Raw genomic sequence first — 27,900 nt, forward strand, 5'->3', positions numbered from 1 at the left:
GAAGAAATTAATAACAAAATCATGAAGGGGAATATTTCTCTAGAATATTGAATCTTTCCATAGTCATTTTCAAGTTGTCCTAATTCTGTTTCTGAACAATAGATGTACCAAGAGCTCATCTTCATTCCAAGAAAAAACATCTTTCAACATTGATTTTAAGGGAATCTTATATTCTGCAAGATACTATTTCGACGCTCGAACCTACTGACCTCCTGGTCACATGACAACAATTTTACCTGTTACGCCAAGGCTCCCCTCTGAGGGTAATTATTATTTCAAACGCATTAAGGTAACAACTGCTGCCTATGCTTTTGCTTCTTTTTCCGGTTCTGTAACTGACTATGCTTTTTCTATTAAAACATGACTTTTAACTCCTCAAGTACAATAAATAAACGCATACTCCTCAGTGAATGTCTGAATGATCGAAAGATAACATCATAATCCAAATCAAAAGTGCTTTCTTTTCGATAACAATGAAGATTTTCTTTCGTTTTGTAAGAAGGTAGTTCTCAAAAATCTCGACCCAAAATCCTCTAAAGGCTGTGATGGCACCTAACACTGCTGTCAGACAAACTAGCAATACTTGATTAACTTAATTACTCATTCTAGTATTTATGAAATCATAATTTCCTTCAATTTAACAGTAAAATATGGAATTCACAGAGTAAATAAAAATATTTCCACAATTTCAATACTGAACAACCCATAATTACCCCAAAATCCGGTGTCACAAGTGCATGAGCATCAACTAGGAATGTAAAATGAAATACAACATCCGTCCGAAATACAAATTTGGATAAGAAAAATATAAATACTCTGAAGGAGACTCTGCTAGCCACGGGTCGTAATAAGGAATGCAGCTCACCTAAATTCTCCCATTTACTATGCTCTGCTATCACAAGGTCAGTAGACATATATGTACCTGCACAAAGATGTGCAGCAAGTGTAGTATGAGTACGTAAATCAACGCGTACCCAGTAAGTATCCAATCTAACCTCGAAGAAGTAGTAACGAGGGATCGACTCCGACACTTACTATGGGCCAACAATAAAATGCCGATATTATATTTAAGCATGAAATACATAACATAGCTGAAAAATTTAATAACCGAAAATAATCAACAATTCTTTTTACTAATAAAGATTCCCAAATTCATTTTCATCATTTAACAATTTATATCTTAAGCCAATAAGGAAATGTCAATTATTATTATTTCTAAAGAGTTATCATGCGCAAGTCATGTCGAGGTCGTACGACCCGATCCAACATATAAATATAAACTGTGCACTGCCGAGGGTCGAACAACACGAACCAACATATAAATACAAACTGTGCACTGCCGAGGGTCGAACAACACAAACCATAGATGCATATATTAACCTGCCGAGGCGAACGACCCTCTCCCATGAGAGTAGTCGAAATTTACCCCACTCGCGGAATATATTTGCGACACGGTTGCACATAAGTCATTATAATATTTTTAAATTCTTTTATAAAATACGAAATTTAAATGAAAACTTTCAAGTGTCGAAATCCTCAATTTCAACTCTTTTCAAGGCATTTAATAAGTGTACTCGGTCTCAATTCTTTTCAAGGTAAATAATAAACATAATCAAATAACGGTATCAACAAGACATGATATAAACCTAAAACTACCTGGACATAGGCATAATTAGTAGCTACGTACGGACTCTTGTCACCTCGTGCGTACGTAGCCCCCTACAAATAGAAGCACATATTAATTCAATTCACCTATGGAGTAAATTCCCTCTTACAAAGTTAGAAAGGAGACTTACCTTGCTCTAAAGTTCCATAGCCGGCTCCCAAGTCTTTTAAACAACTTAAACTGGATCCCATCGCTCCAAAACTATTCAATAAATTTGCAAATCCATAAATATATACTCTAATACTCATTGTAATGCAATTTATAATAATTTTCAATTTCGTTCGAAAAGTCGATAAAATCACCCTCGGGCTCACGTGCCCGGATTTCAAAATTTTTCGAAGATAAACTTTACCCATAATACCACGAACTCAAATATATAATTTATTCCAAATTCCATGCCCACATTCGTGGTCAAAATCCAAAAATACTAATTTCTAGGTTTTTCTACCAAAACCCCAAATTTCCACAAATTTTCATGTTTAAATCCTTATATTATCCATGTATTTAACTTGCAGTAAGTGGGAATCACTTACCTTGTGTTGCTTGATGAAAATCCCTCTCTAAAGTTCTCCAAAATCGCTTCCACCAAGTGAAAAATAGAAGAAAAATTGGCCAAGTCCCGTTTATAAAAATCTTCCTCTGCCCAGCGACCCCTCGCATCTGCTGTCCTTAGTCGCTTCTGAGCTCCGCAGATGCGATGCTCCTCTTTGCTTCTGCGGCTTCCCTCGCTTCAGCGGTCGAAGAGTCCGCTTTTGCGGACTCGCTTCTGCGGCTGCATTGCCGCTTCTGCAAAGCAGCCCCCTCTTCTTCTTTTCGCTTCTGTGACCCTCTTGGCCGCATCTGCGGCTTTGCACCTGCGGACAAAACCTCGCAGGTGCAGTTACACCAGAAGACAGCAGCCCGACATTTCTTCCAAGTCCAAACTCGATCCGTTTTCCATCGGAATCCACCCAAGACCCTTGGGACCTCAATCAATTACACCAACATGTCCCAAAACACATTACGAATTTAGTCGAGCCTTCAAATCACATCAAACAACATCGAAATCACGAATCTCTACCCAATTAAAGCTTAATAAACTTTAGAACTTCAAACTTCTATATTCGATGCCGAAACCTATCGAATCACGTCTGATTGACCTCAATTTTTGCACACAAATCAAATTCGACATTACAGACCTACTCCAACTTCCGGAATCGGAATCTGACCCCAACATCAAAAAGTCCACTCCTGGTCAAACTTCTCAAAAACCTCAAATTTCTAACTTTTGCCAAAATGACTCTGAAATGACCTACAAACCTCCAAATCCACATCCAGACGCGCTCCCAATACCAGAATCACCATACAGAGCTATTCTCAGACTTGGAATCCCAAACAGACATCGATAAATATTGAAATGCACTTCAACACAAATTTATGAAATTCTTCCAAAATGCCAACTTCCCACAATAGGTGCCGAAATGCTCTCGGGTCATCCAAAACCCGATCCGAACATATGCCCAAGTCCAAAATCATCATACGTACATATTGGAACCTTCAAATCCCAATTCCGAGGTCGTTTACTCAAAAAATCAAACCTTAGTCAATTCTTCCAACTTAAAGCTTCTAAAATTAGAATTCTTTCCAAATTAACTCCGAACTTTCCGAAATTCAATTCCGACCACACGTACAAGTCATAATACCTGAAGTGAAGCTATTCATGGCCTCAATCCACCGAACGCCATGCTAGAGCTCAAAACGACCGGTCGGGTCGTTACATTCTCTCCTACTTAAACATACGTTCGTCCTCGAACGTGCTAACATCTGCTCTGGAGTTGTCTGAAATCACTGTTTAAAATCTCGTGCACCTACCCGTGCTACCACAACTCAGATGAGCACACTAGCTCGAGCCAGTTTGAAGATTCTCCCTTTTACTTAGTCAAATAAGCCTTAGGGCTCAATTCCAACGTCCGAAATTCTCTGCCAGGCCTGTTTCCGTCATATGAACACTTATCCATCACTACACGATGCACCAATACATGATTGCATACTTTTGCTAAATCCACGCCATGCACCGCATAATTCACATGACCATAATAACACCCTCTAATAACAATAGCCGAAATCCCACGAATCCGATGCTCACAACACACCTCATGACATATATAAGTACTATTCCAACTCCTGTGATGCTTCCACGACGGAAGAGATGTGTAGAAATCCATAACCAACTGTCAACAAATCATTGAGTTCCTCCTCTTGACAAGAACTATTACTTCATTATGAACCAAATAACGGTATTTGTTCTTTAATATGCTTCACATAATTCTGATCATACTAATCCCGGTTCCAATAATCTCGTCTCACCTGGTACAAGGCCAAATGTCTCATATGATGCCACAATGTGCCAACAAGCTACAAACTCGAATGTGATACCAAAGGAAAAATGAACCCTGGAAAGAACTACTCAACCCATATAACTAATTAAATAACCGAGAAGATGTTATGAACCCTCCTCAGAACATGAGAAACAAAATACACAAGAATAGATATGAGAAATTGTACTCAACATCACACTGTTACAACGTGCAACCCGATCCACACATAATACCATTGCGGCGTGCAACCTGATCCTATCATGATACCTGTGGCAGCGTGCCACCCGATCCAAACAATGTACCCGTGGCTACGTGCCACCCGATCCAAACAATGTGCCCGTGGTGGCGTACCACCCGACACACATAATAATCTATAAAGGAAATACTTACCAAGCTAAAATGCTCATACTTGCGAAATACCCGAATATCAGCCACAATCACGTGAAATGCATAATACAAATCTTGGGGAGACAGATATCGCCATATGCCATGAAATTCAAACACAACTAAGGTGCAATAAATGACCTGTATCTTGAGAGATATTCTGCTCTCACAACACCACAAATTACATGGGATTTCAACACGAGTGCGAATAATCAAGCCACCTCACAACCCACATGGCACAATACAATAATACATAAAATAGCAGACGACAAAATAACATCCAACATCCGAATACTCTTCCTTAAACAACTCTATGCAGAAATGAACACATTCGGCCTTATATACAACCCACATTCACATTTAGATCCATCCAAGGACCTCAAGCCAATTCAGATCGTACTGTATTGGGACAATAACCTTTCAGGGATCCATAACAAACCCTTTTTCCATGACACACAAGAACAGCCGTCAAATCTGGAACAAACATCCTCAGTTCACAACCAAATGAATAGAGCACCTTCTAGACCTAAACTCTCACATTAGCGGTAGTACCACAATCTCCATACTTGATTTCAATCTTCAATCATTCAAGTGACGACATGTTACACTTATACAATCTTCCCGTGGGATACGCTCCCATGACCTTCCGCACCAGGTAACAAGTTGGCACATCCATACCATCGGTCATACTAATGTTGTAAAGCAAATCAAGGACCAGCAAAAATCCGTGCACAAAGCCTCTTACACATGACATCGATCTCAGGTGACGTTGAAGACAATACCGGCCTACTCTAAACATTTGAATTCTTTTCTGCTCATCCGAGCTTGTGATATTCTTGTCAACACCGAACTGCAACCTTGATCCTCAACTTTCAAATTTCATGCGATGCTCCTCTTCGCTTCTGCAGCTTCCCTTGCTTCTACGGTCAAAGAGTCCGTTTTTACGGACTCGCTTCTGTGGATGCATTGCCGCTTCTGCGAAGCAGCCCCCTCTCCTTCTTTTTGCTTCTACAGCTCCGCTCCTACGACCAAAACCTCGTAGGTGCAGTTATAACAGAAGACAGCAGCCCCAACATTTTCTCCAAGTCTAAACTCGATCCGTTTACCACTCGGAATACACCCGAGGCCCTCGGGACCTCAACCAATTATATCAACACATCCCAAAACACATTATGAACTTAGTCGAGCCTTCAATCACATCAAACAAGATCGAAATCACGAAGCGCAACCCAATTCAAGCTTAATGAACTTTAGAACTTCAAACTTCTATATTCGATGCTGAAACCTATCGAATCACGTCCGATTGACCTCAAATTTTGCACACAAGTCACATTCGACATCACATACCTACTCCAACTTCCAGAATCAGAATCCGACCCCAATATCAAAAAGTCCACTCTCGGTCAAACTTCTCAAAAACCGTCAAATTTCTAACTTTCGCCAAATGATTCTGAAATGACCTACGGACCTCCAAATCCACATCCGAACACACTTCCAATACCAGAATCACCATACGGAGCTATTCCCAAACTCGGAATCCTAAACGGACATCGATAACATTGAAATGCACTTCAACCCAAATTTATGAAATTCTTCCAAAATGTCAACTTTCCACAATAGGCACCGAAATGCTCCCGATCACCCAAAACCCGATCTGGACATACGCTCAAGTCCAAAATCATCATATGAACTTGTTGGAACCTTCAAATCTAGATTCCGAGGTCGTTTACTCAACAATCAAACCTTAGTTAATTCTTCCAACTTAAAGCTTCTAAAATTAGAATTTTCTTTCCAAATTAACTCTGTACTTCCCGAAATTCAATTTCGACCACACATACAAGTCATAATACCTGAAGTGAAGCTATTGATGACCTCAAACCGCCAAACGCCATGCTAGAGCTCGAAACAACCGGTCGGGTCGTTACATCTCAAGCCAAGCTAAATGTCGACAATAATATATATCTTAAATAATATTGTGAAAAGAACAAACGCTATAGTAATCTTAAAAAATAATATAGAAGAGAGAATTTTAAGGACATGTAATTAGCGCTTGTGCTTTTCCACGGACATAACATGTAGTTTCAACTCTGAATTCGAGTAACATTACCAAATTCTCTATATCCACTAGATGAATTAATGCATGCTATTAATTAACCCATCAATCAGCAGCATGACAAAGCTTATTGAATTCAGTGCTAAAATATGCCTTGCTAACTATTTGTCACGTTCGCGAGCACTTTATCGTGTTCGCAATGCACCTCAGCCTCATCTACGCGTTCGCGACCCCCTGATAACTAGGGATTCTAGCCTATTTTATGCTTCTTTTTGCTTAGGTTTTGGATTAAAAGTGTGTACAAGTATTCCCAAAAGCTAACTTATTTTGCTTGTTTGTAGTTTTTGGTCAAAAAGAGACAAGAAAGTCAAAACCAGCTCATAAAGGAGTGAAACCCACACAAGTACAAAGCTTAGTCAAAAGGGTGCTGACATCGAAGAAACAGACGCGGACGCGGAGGGTCCACCACTGAGGCAGTCTTGATTACGCTCTCAGCGGTGGCAAGGTTCAGAGAGTTGTATTTTGGGCTTAGCAAGTTATCGCTGCCCGCGATAAAATTGCGCGGCATCAGTGTCTCTAACGCAGACGAGGTCAAGTTCTTGCCCTCAGCGGAAGTGAGAATCAGAGAACCAAGTCTGGAGCTCAAATTGAAGACCTCAGTTCGCGCTCATATTCGCGGCCGCGGTTGGAGGAGCGCTACGGTGGTAGTTTTTCCCTCCCAGCAGACTCAATTTCAGAATCAGCCTAAAAGAGAAGAACTGCGGTCCACGCTAGTCCAAGCACTGAGGCTGCCCATTTTCCCATGTCCGCGGAACCTCCGTAGGGGCAATTTTGTCCGAAAAGTTTTGCTGTGTATTAGTTCTTTTTCAGATTTTTAGATCATCTGTTGTGAGAGGAACACATGAACATCATCTTTTTGTTATTTTAAGTAATTTTAGATCTTGGTTAACCATTAATCTTACATTCTTCTCTTGTAATTCATTTTTATGAGAGTTATATTTCATCTAAATCTTTAATTTCTTCTTTGATTATGAGTAGCTAAACCCATTAGCTAGGGTTGTGGCTCAACCCTAGTGTGAGTATTTAATAGGTTTTCAATTTTAGGGCTTAAATATTTATGAGTGAATGATATTTGGCTTGATTTATGGTTTAATGTTGAATTGGTGGTTGCAAACACTGATTTGTACCTTTTTTGACTTAGGCACTTCTTGAGAAAAAGAGACTAAGTCTAGAAAATTCAGACCAACGAGGAATTGGGGTGCATTCAAGAGATTGATAGCCCCAATTAAAGAGTTAAACCTAGAGATAGTAATACCCGACTTGAGCCAATTTTTCTTGCATTGTTTGAACACCCAATTGAGCTTGAAAAAGACAATTAGGGCAAAGTCACTCAAACTACTGAGAGGTATAGAGTGAGTAGTTATGTGCAATGGCTATATCATGATCCCAATTATAACAATTTTACCCTAAGTTTTAGATCCCGTTAGATACTCACCTAGGTGTAAGTCACTTCCCTATTGCCTTTTTTTCAATTGAGAAAACTTTACAAAAATATCATACTTAGCTTATTTTCATTCTTTATTAGTGATTAAAAGTAGAATAGTAACCAAGACAAAGCATGATTAGAAGTGTAATTAAGAACATCACACATAACTAGATTAGATAGAAACCCAATCCAAACCAATATTATCTCTCTGTGGATTCGATCCCGACCTTTTGGGTAAAAGTTGCATCGACCACTCTTGCCATTCTATAGTGGTATAGGGTTGGAGACGATCACTTTTTGGTATCGTTGCCGGGGATCTAAACGGTTTTGGCTATCTAACTGACTAGTTTTGTGTCTTGTTTTTCTTTCCTTCTGTTTTACTAACTTGTGTGGGTCAATTGATTCAGGTACAACATGGCAAACAATGATCCTCTTGGAAATGTTCTCCCGGGGGAGGAAGTAGATGATAATGACGAAGATGAGGTGCCTCTAGTACCTCAAGGACAAAGAAGAGGCCGCCAGGCCAATGAAAATATTCCAGACCCTCTCCCGCCTCCTTCAAGAGTCGCTCCTCGGGTGCTTCCCAATGAAGGATACACAAGTGCAATTGTCCCACCCTGAATCCGGACGGGCAATTTCCAAATTACAAATGCGATGTTGACTTTATTGGAGCAGCAAGGGTACTTCACAGGCGCTCCCTGTCAGAATACATATAAACATCTTAAAGACTTTGTGGATACCTACTGGGGAAGCAAACAAACAAATGTGTCAGAGGATGCATTGAGATTGAGATTTTTACTTTTTTCACTTAGAGGGAAAGCTTTGAACTGGCTCGAAAGGCTTCCCAACCATTCCATCACTACGTGGGATGAGTTGGTAAACAAGTCTATAGCTAAGTTTTTCTCGCCAGGGCATATGGCGACATTGAGAGATGAGATTTGGCCTTCAAACAAGAACCTAATGAACCAATTCATGAGATCTGGGAGAGATATAGGACAATGGTGAAAGAATGTCCGAACAATGACATGACGGAAACAATGATCCAACAGACATTCTACCGTGGCATTAACACGACCAATCAGTGTGTAGTGAACCAGCTAGCATGGGAAAATTTTATGAACACACCTTATGCTGAGGCGTGTGAGATCTTGGATGAGATGGAGATACTTCCTCATCTTGGCAAAGTCGAGCTAATGTGCCACAGGGTGATCCCACTGCCATTCACCTGCACAAAGAGCTCCACGACCATAGCCAAGCAATAGCAGAGTTAACTACAACAATGAATCAATTGGCAAAAGCTTAGTTGCAAACAGTTCAAGCGCCGAGACAAGTAAATGCTATGGAAGGTATCAACATGTTGGTCAACAAGAGGCGACAAAGAGGTCAACAAGGTCAAGGTAGTCCGGATCAATATGAGCAGGGTAATGGTGGTTTCAACCAACATGATGGGTATGATGAGCAAAGTGAAGAAGTCCAGTACGTGAACAATTACCAAGGACAAAGGGGCAATGCACCTAACCAACAACAACAGTAGAGATCCCAAGGAAACTGGGGGAATCAAAACTAATAGGGAAATAGCAACTGGGGGAACAACAATTAGAATTGGGGCAATCAAAACAACCAGGACAACTAGAGTAGCATCATCAACAACTGGGGAGGAAACAACAACCAAGGGGGTTGGAATAATGGAAATCAAGGAAATCGGGGGCAAGGATTTCAAAGACATCTAATGTATCAACAACCAAACAAACCGCCTCCATTTTCGTCCCAAGGTCCTAGCTCGTCAAACAATGAGATGGGAAGGATCGAGATGATGTTTGAACATGATAAAGAAGAATGCCGACTCTGATGCCCAGTTGGCATCCTATAATACTTCAATCCGAAACTTGGAGGTTCAACTTGGCCAGATTTTGCAATCTTTGAATACTCGCCCTAAGGGGGCTCTACCTAGTGATATGTTAGTAAACCCGAACGATGGGAACAATATCGGGCATGCAATGGCGGTGATCACTAGAAGCAATCGAGGTGGTGATATGAATACCTCTGAGCAAAAGGAAGTTGTGAGTGATGAGGTTAAAGTGCAAGATGATGATGTCCCTATAGTTGATGAGCGAGTGAGTGAAGAGAATTTGAATGCAAAAGTGAGAATTGATATTCATGATAATGAGGTGGAGACTCAAGATGACGTGAACCCGTCTAGGGAACACGTAATAGACATACCGAAAATGGTAGTGCCCAAGGCTAAGGCTCCCTTGCCAAGGCCTCCTCCACCTTACCTTCAAAGACTTGCGAAGAAAAAGAATGAAAACCAATTTAAGGAGTTTATTGAGATGAAAAGCTTGTCAATCAATGTTCCTTTGGTGGAACCTCTTGAGAAAATGTTAGGTTACACCAAGTTTATGAAAGACTTGGTGACTAAAAAGAGATCTCTGGATTGTGAGACCATCAAAATGACTCATAAAGTAAGTGCAATTGTGCACTCAATGGATCCAAAGCTTGAAGATCCCAACGCTTTCACGATTCCATGTACCATTGAGAGTGCGGATTTTGCAAAGGCATTGTGTAATTTGGGAGCGATAATCAATTTGATGCCTTACTCTATGTTCAAAACTTTGGGTATTGGTCAACCTAGAGCTACTTCAATGAGATTAAAAATGGCGGATAGAACAATGAAGAAGCCGCTTGGTATTATTGATAATGTTCTTGTCCGAGTGGACAAGTTTATTTTGCCTACTGACTTTGTAATTCTGGACTACGAAGTCGACTATGAGGTGCCGATAATATTGGGAAGACCTTTCCTAGCAACAGTAAAGGCATTGGTTGACGTGAAAGTAGGGGAGCTCACATTCCCGGTGGGTGACGAAAAAGTTGTCTTTCATGTGTGCAAATCAATGAGGCAGCCGAATAGTACTGAAGTTTGCTCTTTTGTAGATCTTGTCACGGAGGTGATAGTTGATGATACCAGTGCCATGATCAATGTGGAGGATCCCTTAGAAGCGGTATTGTTGAACCTTGATGTGAATGAAGATGAAGGTAGGGTGGAGTGTGTAAATGCTTTGCATGGAATGTGTTCTTATTCTTATGAGCCCCGTTAGCTGTCTTTGGATCTTGAGAATAGAAAGACTCTGCCAACAAAGCCCTCAATTGAGGAACCTCCCAATTTGGAGTTGAAGCCTTTTCCCTCACACCTCAGGTATGGATTCTTAGGCCCTAGTTCAACTTTACCTGTTATTCTTTCGTCTTGTCTTACTAACGTGCAGGTAGATGCAATACTGGAGGTGCTCCAAAGAAGGAAGAAGGCAATTGGATAGACTCTAGCTGATATTCAGGGAATAAGCCCCGCCTTTTGCATGCACAAGATTATACTTGAAGATGATGCCAAGCTCTCCATAGAACATCAAAGTAGGTTGAACGAGGCTATGCAAGAGGTTGTCAAAAAGGAGGTGATCAAGTGGTTAGATGCAGGGGTTGTGTACCCCATATAGGATAGTTCTTGGACTTTGCCAGTTCAATGTGTGCCGAAAAAGGGTGGTATGACTGTGGTTACCAATGAGCTAAATGAGTTGATTCCCACCACGACTGTCACTGGATGGAGGGTGTGCATGGACTACCGCAAACTGAATAAAGTGACCCGCCAAGATTATTTTCCATTGCCCTTTCTTGACCAAATGCTAGATAGACTTGCTGGGCGTGACTTCTACTGTTTTCTGGATGGGTATTTAGGTTACAACTATATTTTGATTGCTCCGAAGATCAGGAGAAAACCACCTTCACGTGTACGTATGAAACTTGTATTTTCTAGGATGCCATTTGGTTTGTGTAATGCACCGGCTACCTTTCAGCAGTGTATGATGACTATATTTACCGACATGGTGGAGGACTTCTTGGAAGTATTCATGGATGATTTCGGTGTTGCGGGTGACTCCTTTGATGAGTGTTTGAAGAATCTTGACAAAGTGCTATCCCGGTGTGAAGAGACAAATCTTGTGCTTAACTAGGAAAGATGCCACTTTATGGTCAAGGAGGGCATTGTCCTCGGCCATAAGATCTCAAAGAACAGAATAGAAGTGGACAAGGCGAAAATTGAAGTGATTTCAAAGCTTCCTCCTCCTACTTCAGTCAAGGGGGTTAAGAGTTTTCTTGGGCATGCAGGATTCTACCGAAGATTCATCAAAGAATTTTCTAAGGTAGTGAATCCTTTTGTGCAAATTATTGGAAAAGTATGCCTTTCACACCTCCTTTTCCTACACCCCCGTAAAGGAGTATATATAAAGGGAGTTTTTCCAATTAAAGGACAATCGAAATGGGATCATATTATTGTTAACAGATTCAGAGTCGCCACTTGGGAGATTTATGGTGTCCTAACTCATTGATTGAAATCCCGAATCGAGGAAAAAATTTACTCTGTTTTAACAGTCCGCGAACCAGAAATCCGAGTAAGGAATTTTGTTAACCCGGGAGAAGGTGTTAGGCATTCCCGAGTTCCGTGGTTCTAGCACGGTCGCTCAACTGTTATATTCGGCTTAATTATCCAATCGTAGAACACTTTTGAACCTATGTGCTTTTTTCAAACCTTATATCCGCTTTTTATTAATTTTAAAGGAGATTTGAAGGTTGTCTAAACACGTCTTTGGATTGCACCACATGAAATGCACTCACAATCCTAAGCATATTTTATCCAATGTTTTAAGTTTTGATTTGGGTCACATGAAATGCACACCCGAATTTAGGAAGGTAATTTTTAAAATAGCGTGCCTAAAGCAACTACGCACTTGAAACTTTGCGAGGGCCATGAAAATTCACTAAGTGGCATGCCTCGATTTCTCATTTCAACAAATGTTTGAATTACTCTTTTGAGGGTGGCATACTTCAAACCTATTTTAGGGGCCTAGTCGGCGAAAGGTTGCTTGAAGGAGTTCTAATTACCTTTTTTTTAAACTAAGAATTCAAATATATTTAGCAGCTGACAGGTGCTGCATTAAATTGCCAAATTATTCGAAGTAAAACTGCTTCAGCAACGCTGACTAAACAAGGAAGAAATATGGATTCAATGACATTGAACAAACTCAAATAACATGGAGTGCGCAACCCCATTTACAAGTGCCTTTAAGGCTTGGGACTGAGATGAGCCCACTCCTTTTAGAAACTAAGATCAGCAAGTGCAGGACTCAAGATCGAGTCCCCATGGCACGCACGCAATGAAAGAAAATTCCAGGGTTACTACGTGAACCCAGTTGACTACCGATAAAGTAATCAACATCAAACCTTCAGGCTTAGGCCTTAATGAGCCCAAGTCTTAGTGAAGAATGCAAATCCAAAACTCAAACCCACAAACGAGTGAGTACTGCCCACAATTCCATTATTCATTTTACTCAAATCCATGGCTTAAAATGGTCCAATGCTGATTTCAGACCAATCATTTAAAATAAGAACATACCAACTAACATCAAACTCAAATTTTAAAACTAATATTTCCAGATGAGACAATCATTAGAACCTGCTTTCCCTTAGGTGATCAAACATAATAGTAAGCCTCATTAACACCTGAAAATCAATACTATGCTACCATATAGCCTACAATTAATCCTTAATAGTTCCCATGCTTCAGGAGTGACAAGAATTAAACTATTATAACCAAAAATGTTTTCCTAACAAACTACTAAAAGGGCAATACCAATCCTGCATCTACAACAGTAATAACATCTGTGTGATTTCAATAATCGAAGCATCCATCCAAGCTAAATAAGCCACTACTAAATCTAACTAACAGGATCTATACGTTGTATACATTAGGTGCATATGAACTTTAAACAACATTAGCATTTGGAATGACAAACAAAGATTTTCATAGAGAAGAAGATTTGAATATCGAGCTTAGCACATAAACAACACACACGACTGAATATCAAACTTCCGACTTCCATTTTTCATTTCACTTCCAACTTGAAGATCACCTTATGCAGGTTCCAGAGCATGTACCTGGAGTTTGCACAAAGAAGAATAGAGGTGAATAGTCAGCAAGTAAACATCAGTAGATGACAGTCCCGGATTCAACTAGTTGAGCAGTGAAATCAACTCACGGAGCCAATAAAACAATAGAAATTTCCAAGAAGGAAACAACTCGAAACCAGTGAAAATGAACTACACTGCAGTGATTTCAACCCAAGACCCAAACAACAAAACAATTTTCAACTCATTTCTAGCCCATAATCAAACCCAGATTCAGCAATTAGAACCATAAAATCAACTCGAAAACCCAATGGAACAGTGAACCTCAACAAGCTTGAACCACGACAACTTCTCAAAACCCATTGTCAATCCATTTAAAATCATAAAACCTGTATCTATTGTTTTCAGAAATAAAAAAATCACTAATGAGGTTCAATAGAACAGTCTCTTTCACTCAAATTTTCATCTGTTTCTCTTTTCTGCCCTTTTAGCTCTTAGGTCTCTTCCCTCTGCCTTTCAATGCAAGAAATGTTGCCTTTATAGGAAAGAAAGTAGGGCAACCTAACTAATCAACAGATTTGTACTTCGACCCTTTTTGAATTTCCATTTTAGCTTAGACACCCCTAATTCTAATTCAGTTTTTGTAGAGCAGTCCCTTCCCCAACTTCCTAGAAGCTTCCCAAACAGTTACACAAAGATTCCCCTAAGCAGACTACCCAAATTACCCCCCTATGACCCTGTTGTTACCCTTCTAACCAAACAGAGCCTGGGTCCAATTGACCTAAGTTAATGGGTCTAAATAAACCCAATTCAGTTCCTTTTGGGTTCAATTTTTAGGTATCGATTGAAATCAGTCAAAGACTCAACATTCTAAAAACAATCTAACCTAAAATTAACCAAGAGAAAGAGATACGGGAACTTTTAAACCAAAGCCCAAAACCCAAAAGAGAAAAAGAAAATGATTCACCCCATTCTAAACAAACAACCAGATAATTATGTTGGCTAACAAATGAGTCGTACATGCATAAAAACAGACATGCTATGAAGAAGCAAAAACACAAACACAAAAACGAGATGAAGCAGGACGACTTTAAAAGGTAGAAAAATACAAAAGAAGAGCCAATAAAAATGTAAAGATACCTAACGGACTGGCCAAGCCTTGCAGCTCTTCCTCAAACCCTCGATTTTGACCGAAAAGGGCCTCAATCACATGTTCTCAGATGAAAACACATGACCAAGGTCCGTTTTGGTCTTAATCAATACCAAATCTGGCGATTCTGGAGTTTGACATTTTTAGGTCTCACTTTCAACTTAAGATTCGACGAGCTCGGGGCATGTTCGAGAGAAATTGGTCCGGGATTTAGAAAGAGGGGAGTGAGGGGGTCATGGGGTGTTGTTTTGGTGGTGAACGGAGATGGTTAGGGCTGCGCCGCCGGGCGTCTAAGTGGTATAGAAAAGGGGCGGCGGGCTAGGGTTTCATGGGGGTTCTCTGAAAGGGAGATGAAATAGATGAGAGACAGGGGTTTGGGGGGGGTAGTGAGATTAGGATAGTTATATACCCATCCCACCCCCTTTCGCGACCATAGGATCATGGAACCTCGATGACTCCAATCTGATTTAACTTAAAACGTGGTCGTTTGGGTTGAGTGGGGGGATTGGGTCGGGTAAGGGCGCGGGTTTGGGCCAGATTTCGGGGGAAATAGCTTTAGGTCTGGGCATATTTTAACTGAAGTCAGTCCAACTCTATCTCTTCAATTCCTTTTTTTCCAATTTTTCCTTTTATTTATTTTAAATAAAATTAAAAGTAAAAGTAAAACCTAAATTAATTCCTAATCAAATTATCCTACCATATTGAATTAATTAACTCCAACTAATAATTACCTCAATTAATTAAAAACTAAATTTAGAAAGAAAGCTACTCAAAATCAAAGCTAAAATTAAAAATGCAAATTAAACTACTTTTTTGTGATTTACCCATTTCATGCAACAATTTTTTTTCTAATTAATACTAGAATGTAAAATTAAACCTAAGTGCGAATGCAACATATTTTTTTGTATTTTCACTAATTAAATTGCACCAACAAAAATGCAAACAATTAATAGAAAAATGCTACGAGAATCCACAAAATTGCAAATAATGAAAAGAGATTATTTTGTTCTGAATTTATGAGAGTAATTCATATAGGGAAAAAAATCATGTGCTCACAGCTGCCCCTCTTTGCCCGGAAACACGAAGAGTTCTCGTGCAAAGATAAAGTGAGCGGATACGAGCGATTTTTGCCCGTTTGAGTACTCCGTGGGAAGCATTTTGAAAGATTTGACCGCACCCTGTTTCCGAGATTGCTTACATATCCTTGGCTGAAAAGGAATCAGGTCAGTGTAGTTCAGGAATGTCTGGTAGCTGGGACTACCATGGAGCTGTGATTTCACTATTGCTGTTGCTGCTACTGCTACTCACTGAACCTCCTTATTATACCATGTCAAAATAAAACAAAAAGCTAGACTAGACTATGATCTATGGATTACAAAAGTCCTATCTATATCTTCAAGCTTGCTCTTGTGTTTCTTGTTGCGTTGTTGTCCTCCAATCTCTCAGAAACATCCTTTTGTTGCCACCTTGAATTGTAAACTGAGATGTTTTCCCCTTCTTCAGGTGGGTTCCTGACTACTGAACTTGATACGTATTCCCATGCTATCCAGGCGGGCTCCTGACTTCAAAATGTGAGTTCTACTGACTTGAAATGTATTCCCTGCTCTCTAGGCGGGCTCCTAACTGCTAACTTGAAATGTATTCCCTGCTCTACAGGCGGGCTCCTGACTTCAACATAGACAAAACAAGGAAAAATTTTCTGCCCCATTTTGGTGGCTGGGCACAGATGTAAGTATACAATGGATCACATTACCAAATATCGATAAGAACTTGAAAGCTAAAACTTGAATTGTACTCCCTTGTTCTCCAGGCGGGATCCTGATTGCTGACTTGAAAGTATTCCCTGCTTTCCAAGCGGGCTCCTGACTTCAACTTGAAATGTATTTCCTACTCTCTAGGCGGGCTCCTGACTACTGACTTGACATGTATTCCCTGCTCTCCAGGCGGGCTCCTGACTTCAAAATAGACAAAACAAAGAATTTGAAAGCTAAATTTAAATTGTACTCCCTTGTTCTCCAGGCGGGCTCCTGACTGTTGCGCTTAAGAGTATTCCCTGCTCTTCAGGCGGGCTCCTGACTTCAACTTGAAATGTATTCTCTGCTCTCCAGGCGGGCTCCTAACTGCTGACTTGAAATGTATTCCCTGCTCTCCAGGCGGGCTCCTGACTGCTGAACTTGAATGTCTTCTCCTTGTTCTCCAAGCGGGTACCTAATTTCAACAAAATAGACAAAAACAAAGAAAATCTTTTTGCCCCAGTTTGGTAACTAGGCACATAGGTGAGGGTTAAACTGAATCATATTACCAAATATTACTAAGAATTTGAAAGCTAGGTCCCATTATGCAGGGGGTCCTGACAACTCTTAACTAAACGACAATTTTAAATCTAAGTTATATCTTCTATAGGTGTGACTTCTGCTAAATCTTGATATCTAAGAGAATCTTTAAACTACTCCCCATTATCCAGGAGGGTCCTGAAAATCAAAGGTCAAATTTTATCTTAAGGGTGACAACTTTCATGTCTGAATTATACTACCCTACAGCAGAGTTTACGCTAAATGTTGTTATCTAATCGAAATCTTAAAGCTAAGTCCCATTATTCAGGGGGGTCCTGGAAACTCCTTATTGAATCCTATCTCGAACATGCAAACTTCTAAACTAACTTATATTCTTTTGGGATACATTTATGCTAGATTATGCTATTTCTGAACTTTAAACTAGGTTCCATTTTCCAGTAGGGTCCTGAAAGTTTACGGTCAAACCTATTTTGGTGCTTGCTCTTTTCCCCTACGGAGAGTTTCTCCGAATCAAACGAATTTTCTGCCCCTGTTTCAATCAAAGAAAATTTTGTCAGTTTAAAGTGGTGGTTAGCTGATGGAATTCTTGCTAAAGATCTTTCTGCTGCAATGTTTTGTTCTGACTGGCTTCTCCGAACTGGCCTTGAACCGCTTTGACTTTCTGACTGATTTTCAAACCCCATGACCTTTGACGAGCCGAGTGTTCTATACCCATGCTGTTGTTTTACCTCTGACTTTTTTATTTGAACCTTTTCATCTCCCATGACATTACGAATCCATTCCACCGATGAAACTTCTGGTGATTCCTTGTACCCCTCTCTTACATCATGTTATCCTTAGTATGCTTTGACCACTCTGTGCTTTGTAATTTTGGAAGTTGGTAGTGAGTTTTGAAATCATTTTCACTTGATTTGAACAAGACTGACATTGAAACATCTTTAGATAAATACCCAAAAGAAAATGAAATGCAATGACTTTGCTGGTTAAGGATAAGAAGAATCCAAAACCAGATGACTGCTACAAAAGGAAAAAGAAAAAGAAACTTATCTGAGTGGAACAGCTGGTACCAATGATCATGACATGCATTTCGGATTAATCGGCCCAATCTGTCCAACCAATCAATTTTCAGTTTCCGTACTTCGTTTCCCCCAGAATTTCCATGACCTGATTACTTTACCCAAACCTTGACCTTGTTCATCCTGCGGTGCCTTGAAAGGATTTCACCAATAGACCTCTTTCATTCGTTCATCTCTCAACTCACTTTCGCCTTACGGTGCCCGTGAGGGTTTTCACCAGTAAGACTCTCTCATTTTAATTTCTCTTAACTCCTATCGCCTTACGGTGCTCGTGAAGATTTTCACCAATAAGACTCTCTCATTTTATTTCGCTCTTTGCTTGAACCAGAGTGTTGCCTCCGACATGAATTACCTTTACCTGCTTGAATTGGAATTTCTCAAAGACTGATCAGAAGGTCTTTCTTTGGACCGTAATGTGGGCTTTTGGACAGGGCTAGGACGGAAGGGTATAAAAGGCTCAAAACAATTTAAATGAGTTAGAATTACAACTTTCGGAATCAGGTTTCCCACAACAACCACGACTTCTGCCCCAGTTTCTTGCTTGGGGACTTTTGGATTTTTGTTTCGATGAGACCGAACCGTGAGGCTGCCTACATATCCTTAAAAGGATTCAGGTCGAACGTAGTTCATGTCGTATAAATTACGTTGTTGTTGTGATTTTATTTTCTTTCTTTATTTTCTTTCTCTCTTTTTCTTCTGTTGTTTTTCTCTTTTTTTTCTTCTTTTTTCTCCTTTTTTCTTTTTGCTTTTCTCTTTTCTTTTCTTTTCTTTCTCTTTCTTCTCTCTTTTTTATTTTTCTTTTCCCTTTTCCTTTCTTGTTCATTCTTTCTTTTCCTTTTCACTTACTTATCCTTCGCACTTGCGTTTTTGAATTGTGTCGTTGATCCCAAAAGAGGGGTATAAAAGAAAATAAATAAGGCTCAAAAGGGGGTAACAAAGGATAAAGTGTTTAGATAGCAGAACAAAACGCCTTCATCATTTCAATCTTCAAAATATGCCAAATACAAACAAGTACAATCAAAGGAAGAAATCATACATAGTATCTTTTGACTGCATCAGAATTGATAGCCATTTCTACACATTTCCCTTCTACATCTGTCAAATACAATGCGCCATTGGACAATACTCTGGATACAACAAATGGCCCCTGCCACTTTGGGGCGAATTTTCATTTTGCTTCAACTTGATGAGGCAAAATACGTCTCAACACTAACTGACCTACTTCGAACTTCCGTGGACGTACCTTCTTGTTATATGATCTCGCCATTTTCTGTTGGTACAATTGGCCGTGACATACTGCTACCAATCTCTTTTCATCAATAAGAGTTAATTGCTCCAAACGGGTTTTGACCCATTCAACGTCATCAATTTCTGCCTCAACGACAATCCGAAAGGATGGGATTTCAATTTCTGCGGGTATTACTGCCTCTGTGCCATACACCAACAAGTAAGGAGTGGACCCTACTGAAGTGCGAACAATAGTACGATAACCCAATAATGCGAAAGGTAACTTCTCATGCCATTGTCTGGACCCTTCCACCATTTTCTGAAGTATCTTCTTTATGTTATTATTAGCTGCCTCGACTGCTCCATTCGCTTTAGGGAGATATGGGGTGGAATTGCGATGTACATTCTTAAATTGCTGACAGGTCTCTGTCATCAGATGACTGTTGAGATGGCACCATTATCTGTTATGATTACCTTCGGAATCTCAAACCGATAGATGATATTTGAATGCACAAAATTGACCACTGCTTTCTTGGTCACAGATTTGAAAGTTTTCGCTTCAACCCACTTGGTGAAATAATCAATGGCTACCAGAATAAACCTGTGTCCGTTTGATGCTGCTGGCTTGATTGGCCCAATGACATCCATGCCCCAAGCGACAAAGGGCCATGGTGCCGACATTGTATGCAATTCAGATGGTGGGGAATGAATCAAATCCCCGTGCACCTGACACTGATGACACTTGCGCACAAAACTGATGCAATCCCGCTCCATAGTGAGCCAATGATAACCTGCTCGGAGAATCTTCTTTGCCAGAACGTACCCACTTATATGCGATCCACAAACTTCGGAGTGTACCTCGATCATGATAGCTGTGGCCTATCTGGCATCTATGCATCTTAACAATCCAAGATCTGGAGTTCTTTTGTATAACAACCCTCCGCTGAAGAAAAATCTGATTGCCAATCGTCGAATTATTCTTTTCTGATCACCTGTGGCCTGTACCGGATATACCTCCATCCGGAGGTATTCTTTGATATCATGGAACCATGACTCCCCATCAAGTTCTTCTTCTACCATATTACAGTAAGCATGTTGATCACGGACCTGAATTTACAAAGGGTCCACATAAGCCTTATCTGGATGATGTAACATTGACGCCAGAGTGGCCAAAGCATCGGCGACTTCATTATGGATCCTCGGGATATGCCTGAATTCTATCGACTGAAACCGTTGACAAAGATCATGCAAATATTATCTGTACGGTATGAGTTTCAAATTCCGTGTTTCCCATTCTCCCTGAATCTGTTGCACCAGGAGGTCCGAGTCACCCAAGACCAAGACTTCCTGGACACCCATATCCACAACTAACCTTAAACCCAGAATGCATGCCTCGTACTCAACCATGTTGTTGGTACAGTAAAAAATGAAGCTGAGCCGTAACAAGGTAGTGTTGCCATGTTTCATCAATGTGTATCACCTCTTCATCAGGGAAGTAAGTTTTCAAAAGTTCATAATCTTCATCAACCGGGTTCTCGGCCAAATGGTCCGTCAAGGCCTGTGCTTTCATTGCAGTTTGAGTCACGTAAACAATGTCAAACTCTGTGAGCTGGATCTGCCACTTTGCAAGCCTCCCTGTGGGCATAGGCTTCTGAAAGATATACTTCAATGGATCCAAGCGAGATATGAGATAGGTAGTGTAATATGACAAATAATGTTTCAGCTTCTGCGCCACCCAGGTTAGGGCGCAACATGTCCTCTCATGCTGAGTGTACTTGACCTCGTACGGTGTGAATTTCTTGCTGAGATAATATATGGCCTGCTCCTTCCTATCAGTGATATCATGTTGACCCAATACACAACTGAATAAATTGTCCAATACCGTCAAATATAGAATCAAAGGTCGCCCTGGTTCTGGCAGGACCAACACGGGTGGATTTGCCAAATACCCCTTTATCTTATCAAACGCCTCCTGACATTCATCTGTCCACTTGACTGCATCGTCTTTCTTTAACAGCTTGAAGATAGGCTCACAAGTTGTCGTGAGCTGAGCGATGAACCTACTGATATAATTCAATCTTCCTAACAAACTAATCACCTCGGTCTTGTTCTTCGGAGGTGGCAATTCCTGGATAGCTTTGATTTTCGATGGGTCTAATTCTATGCCCCGGCGGCTGACTACGAACACCAACAACTTTCCAGACTGCACCCCAAAAGCACACTTTGCAGGATTAAGCTTGATATTGTACCTGCGAAGCCTTCGAAAGAACTTCTTCAGATCCCTGACATGGTCAGACTACTTTATAGACTTCACGATCACATAATCCACGCACACCTCGATTTCCTGGTGTATCATATCATGGAATATTGTTGTCATTGCCCTCATGTAGGTTGCCCTCGCATTTTTCAAACCGAATGGCATGACCTGATAGTAGTACGTTCCCCACGACGTGATGAATGCCATCTTTTCTGCATCTTCCTCGTCCATCAAGATCTGATGATAACCCGCATAACAATCCACAAAAGAACCAATCTCATGTTTGGCACAATTTTCAATCAATATATGGATGTTTGGCAGAGGAAAATTATCCTTAGGACTTGCTTTGTTGAGATCCCGATAATCAACGTACACCCTGGTCTTGCCATCCTTCTTTGGCACAGGCACAACATTGGCTAACCAGATGGGATACCGCGTGACCTGAATAACTTTCGCATCGAACTACTTGGTGACCTCTTCTTTGATCTTTACACTCATATCCGTTTTCAACTTTCTCAGCTTCTGTTTGACAGGAGGGAATGCTGGGTCAGTGGGAAACTTGTGAACCACTAAATCAGTGCTTAGACCTGGCATGTCATCATAGGACCATGCAAAAACGTCTTTGTATTTGAACAATGCTTTGATTATCTCCTCCCTGAGTTGAGGTTCTAGATGGACACTTATTTTAGTTTCACGGACATTTTCTTGGTCTCCTAGATTAACTGCTTCTGTATCATTCAAATTAGGTTTGGGCTTTTCCTCAAAATGACTTAGTTCCTTACAAATTTCTTCATAGGCCTCATCATCATCAAATTCCAACTCGTCATCACACTCAATTTCTTGTATTATTATTTCAGAGTTAGATTGGCTTTTAAAACTGGGCCGAAGATTCCTCATGCATGTCATGTCATTGATATTAGCATAAAAAGAACTGTACAAAAGAAGAAAACAAAAATAAAATTAGAAGAAATGAAGGAAAAGGAACAATTGCATTTCATTGAATATAAAGATAACAGGGTTTTAACACATCCAACCGGACATAACATAATATCTGAATTATAGACCCTGGAATAATCCAGACAACTAAAGAAAATCAAAACCCACTACCAAGACTCCCTCCGGATAGGAAGAGGAGTAGCTTCCCAGTTGTTGACTTTTGCACGTGGTCCCATGAATTGCACATCTTCCCTGCTGGACCCTTCCCCAGCCTGAACCATGTTAACCTCGGCGAATAACCTTTCAAACCCCTTCTCCAAGTCTCCATCGACACCAATCAGTGGTCCAGGAACCTTTGACAATAGTTGCTTTCTGATACCCGGCCTGACGAATGACCTGGACAGACGCGAGATTGGCTTTGGCAATGCCCATACTTTCTGTTTCATTTTTCTAGCTCTTCTCACGTCTGCAACGGTAGGCTTGAACCCCAGAACAAATATATCCAGATTATTTGGAAGAGAAACTGGCTGCACAATACCTTGCAGAGATGCACCTAAACCCTTGCCCGGTACGAAACCATTTTTCAACATTTCAACAGCTACCATAACTGATGTCGCAGTCATCTTTGGAGTTGGAACGCACTTTCCTTCCAGAATTTTCTCTACCGATACTGTGTCGAAAACCTGATAAACCCATGGTCCCTTGTCATCGTCAACCTCTATGAACGGAACAATTCGCCGTGTACAACAATTTCTTGTCGATCCTATTCAAACTTGACCATTTGATGCAGAGTAGACGGGACTACTTTGGCCGCATGGATTCAGGGTCGTCCCAACAACAGATTGTACGAAACAGCCACATCGAGCACCTGGAATGCCATAGTAAATTCAACTGGCCCTATTGTGAGCTCGAGCACTATGTCCCCGACTGAATCTTTTCCTCCACCGTCGAATCCCCGAACGCAAATAGTGTTCTTGTGAATTCTCTCATCCTCCACTTGCAGCTTCCTCAATGTCGAGAGAGGACAGATGTTCGCGCTAGACCCATTGTCAACCAATACTCGAGTAACCACGGAATCTTTGCATTTCACCGTCAGATAAAAGGCTCTATTGTGCTCGGTACCTTCCACGGGCAACTCATCATCAGAAAAAGTGACTCTGTTTGCCTCAAATATCTTGTAGTTATCTTTTCCAAGTGGTTTACTGAGATTTTGTTAGGAACATGAGCCTCGTTCAATATCTTCATCAAAGCGCGACGGTACTCGTCTGAATGGATCAATAATGACAAGAGTGAGATCTGAGCTGGTGTCTTCCTTAACTGTTCCATAATGGAATAGTCATGCACTTTCATCTTTCCCAGAAATTCTTCTGCTTCTTCCTCAGTCACTGCTTTCTTCACCAACACTGGATTATCTTTTGAGGTCTTAGCTTTTCTCAACTCTTCAGGGGCAAAGTATCTCCCCGATCGAGTCAAACCATGAGTCTCACACACTTCTTCTTTAACCTCTTTCCCTTTGTAAGTCACAGTCACTTGTTCATAATTCCATGGGACTGCCTTGCTGTTGACTATTGGTAATTGAGTTACCGGTTTGATAACGACAGGATCTGTGGGGGCACCCTTCACAATTACCACAGGTTTGTTCATCATTCCTGGCACAACCACTTTTACTCTTTCATGTTTTCCTGCGACATCACTGGAGGAACCCTTCTTGACCTCCACAGATGGTTCATTATTTGCCATGTTCAACTTGAGCATAGACTTTTCACTGGTTGACTTTTCAAATGGTCTGGCTTCACTAGCCCGAATCATCATGACGGTTTGAGAAGGCTTATTAGGCTCCCCTCTCTTATGCAATATATCAATCACATTTGTTTCATGATGGGTTGGCAAGGGATTCTGATTGATATTGGGCGCCTTCAGAGCTTGGACCTCAATCCGATTAGTGTCAATGAGTTCTTGAATGACTGTTTTCAATTTCCAGCATTTCTCTGTGTCATGTCCCAGGGCCCCTGAACAATACTCACAACTCACCGAGCGGTCAAGATTTCTCGGAGGGGGATTCGGCAATTTAGCCTCGATCGGATTCAACATACCCAATTGTTTTAGTCTGTGAAATAGGCTAGCATACGATTCTCCCAATGGAGTGAAAGTGTTTTGCTTCTGCAACCTTTCATTTTTAAAGGCTTGGTTGGGTCCAAACCCCATTCCAGGAGGATTTTTGTGAGCTTTTGAGGGTGGGTAGTTATTTTGTGGAGCTTGGTATGGGTTTTATGGAGCTGGTGCATGCCATTGCAAGTGAGCGGACGGCTGGGTATAGGTTTGTGCATGATGAACAGAAAAATGGGGATCCAACGATGGGTAATAGTGTTGTGGTGGGTTATATGGAGTGTGGGGGTAAATTTGGAGATCGGGTCGCGACTGATTGTAGTAACGGGGAAGGTTCCTGGATCCAACCCAAGCTCCCGACTCAATTGTCGCAACATCCTCCTCCTTCTTCTTCCCGAACACACCCCAGTACCGTTTTGAATGGCCTGAGTGGTTGCTTTGATTACTGAATAATTCATGATCTTGTTGGACTTGAGTCCCTCTTCAACCATGCCTCCCATTTTCACAACTTCATTAAAGGACTTACCTACTGCTGACACCAAGTGACAGAAATAAATGGGTTCCAAGGCCTGCAAGAAATAATCAACCATCTCGCTTTCTTTCATCGGAGGGTTAACCCTTGCTGCTTGCTCTCTCCAACGGAATCCATATTCCTTGAAGCTCTCATCGGGCTTCTTTTCCAGCTTTATTAACGACAGACGATCTAGGATAATTTTGAGGTTGTACTGAAAATGGCAGGCGAAAGCTTGGGCCAAGTCATCCCATGTGTACCACCTATTATGATCTGGTCTGGTGTACCATTCTAAGGCCGATCCACTTAAACATTGGCTGAAATATGCCATCAACAATTCATCCCTTCCACTTGCTCCTCTCATTTTGCTACAAAATCCTCTTAAGTGTGCTACCGGGTCACCATGCCCATCATACAGATCAAACTTGGGCATTTTGAACCCTACTAGCAACTGAACATCTAGGAACAAGCATAAGTCCTTATAGGCTACACTCACTTGACCTCCCAGCCCGCTCATATCTCGGAACGATTGCTCTAAGCTTTTGACCTTTCTTATCATCTCTTCATGCTCGGGATTTTTAGGCAATTTCTCGGTCTCTGCCGGGATATCAAGATGAGGAGTGTAAGGATATGGTTCTAGAACTTTGAAGGTGGGTTCAGGGGGATAGTACTGGTTGTCATGAGTTTGGAACAGGGGTTCACTGGAAGATCGGTGTAATGTAGCAGGTGGAGGTGGCACAAAAATAGGTGTAATTGGCGGAGGAGTGTATGAGACTTGTTTGGGTGGTGGAGCCTGAGAAGTATGGGAAGTGGCGCCATGACATTATTGGTAGAGGGGAAAGGCTGGAGATGAGTTCACAGTGGGAGGCTCCGGAGGTTGGGCTGATGGTGGGATATAAGTAGGGTTGGCGGGATAAACTGGTGGTGGGTGACCCTTCGCCTAGGCTTGGTACATTTCAGCCATCTGCTGCTTCAGCTTATACATTTCTTCCCTCATTGCATTAACGTCCATTTCGTCCACCTCTTTTGATGGGTCGATAATACTTGTTTCCGGTTCTTGGTCGACCATATTCAGCCTGTCTTTCGATTCGGTGTTGTAGGAGTGAGTTTCCAGAATGCCAGTCAACTAACCATATGCCTGGACTTAATACATAAAAAAATAACCTTGTTAGCGATTCAGCTTTAACAGATTGGTAACCGCACATTGGGCATGAATGCGCCTAAACAGTTAACCGTCTCTATTATATATTTGATCGGTTGCATGCGTCATCCCGGCCTTTTCTTTCTTTTAATTGCAAACATCCCCTTTTCTTTTCTTTTCTTTTCTATCCTTTCCTTTCATTCATGCCTCTGTTCTCTCTTTGTTTTTACTCTCTTTTCTTTTCTTTTTTCTTTCTTATTTTTCCGCTCTTTCCTTTCCTTTACTCTCTTGTTTTCCCTCTTATTTTCTTTCCCTCTTTTATTCCCTTTTTTTTATTTGGTTGCAGTCGAATCCTATGGAGATTGCCTACGTATTATGACCCCACATGAATCAGACCAAGCGTAGTTATTGTAGATAAGTACGAAATAAAACATTTTTGGGATTTTCAGTTTTCATAAAATAAAATAAAAACAACAAATGCTTCCATTACAAATTCAAAATTAATAACTTCCAAAAGACTAACAGATTTCGACGCAAAGATGAAATACAGACTCCAAAAATAGACATCAACAACAAAAAATATAGACTCGAAAACAATTTGCCAAACTCTAGTAGAAAGAAGATACAAACTCAACATGACTGACAAACGCTAACGAAAGAGAAATGTAGACTCAAATGGACAAATCATAAATACATCAATGCTCCTGGTGCCCGCGGGACATCATTCGGTCTCGCCACGGGCCTATATGCAAGCTCCCTTTGAAGTCAATCCAAGTCGCTCATTATCTGTTTGACAAATGTCATTACTGCTGCAAATAAGGTAGTGCGAGTCATATCCTCACAGATCTGGCACTTCATAACGATGTAGTCAGCAATGTTTATAATTCTCTCTCTCATGGCACCCTTTTCTTGTAACAAACGCCCAATCTGCTGGGCCCTGGCTTCCAAAGTTTGCTCAGCCGCATGATTTTGCTCCTGAAGTTGTTGCAAATCTATTTCTAATTGTGTCAATGCTGTATAACAATGTTTCCTTTGAACTTTGAAGTCTTTTTCCTATTTGATCATTTTGTTTTCCATGGCGATGACCCTTTTCTTTAACCCTGTGACCTCATCGTCATACCTTTCTCTCAATTGCTTAACCAGGCGTACTCGTTCATCTGCGTTTTTAGCCAATTGCTTTCGAGACTTGCCTAATTTACTTTCTGATTTATTCAAATCAAAACTGTAGTCATTTACTTTCTGCCTCAAGTTAGCTATGAGATTTTCATCTCTGTCACTTCGGACTGGATTTTCTGCCGCTACTTTCA

General features: G+C 40.8%; 1 pseudogene; it reads right to left on the reverse strand.

Moving 5' to 3' along the window:
- Window positions 1-19,445: 19,445 nt before the first annotated feature.
- On the reverse strand, window positions 19,446-26,011 carry LOC138884614 (uncharacterized; annotated as a pseudogene).
- Between the last annotated feature and the right edge of the window lie 1,889 nt (window positions 26,012-27,900).

This window comes from Nicotiana sylvestris, unplaced genomic scaffold (genome assembly GCF_000393655.2).
Source record: "Nicotiana sylvestris unplaced genomic scaffold, ASM39365v2 Un00008, whole genome shotgun sequence".
Lineage (NCBI taxonomy): Eukaryota > Viridiplantae > Streptophyta > Magnoliopsida > Solanales > Solanaceae > Nicotiana > Nicotiana sylvestris.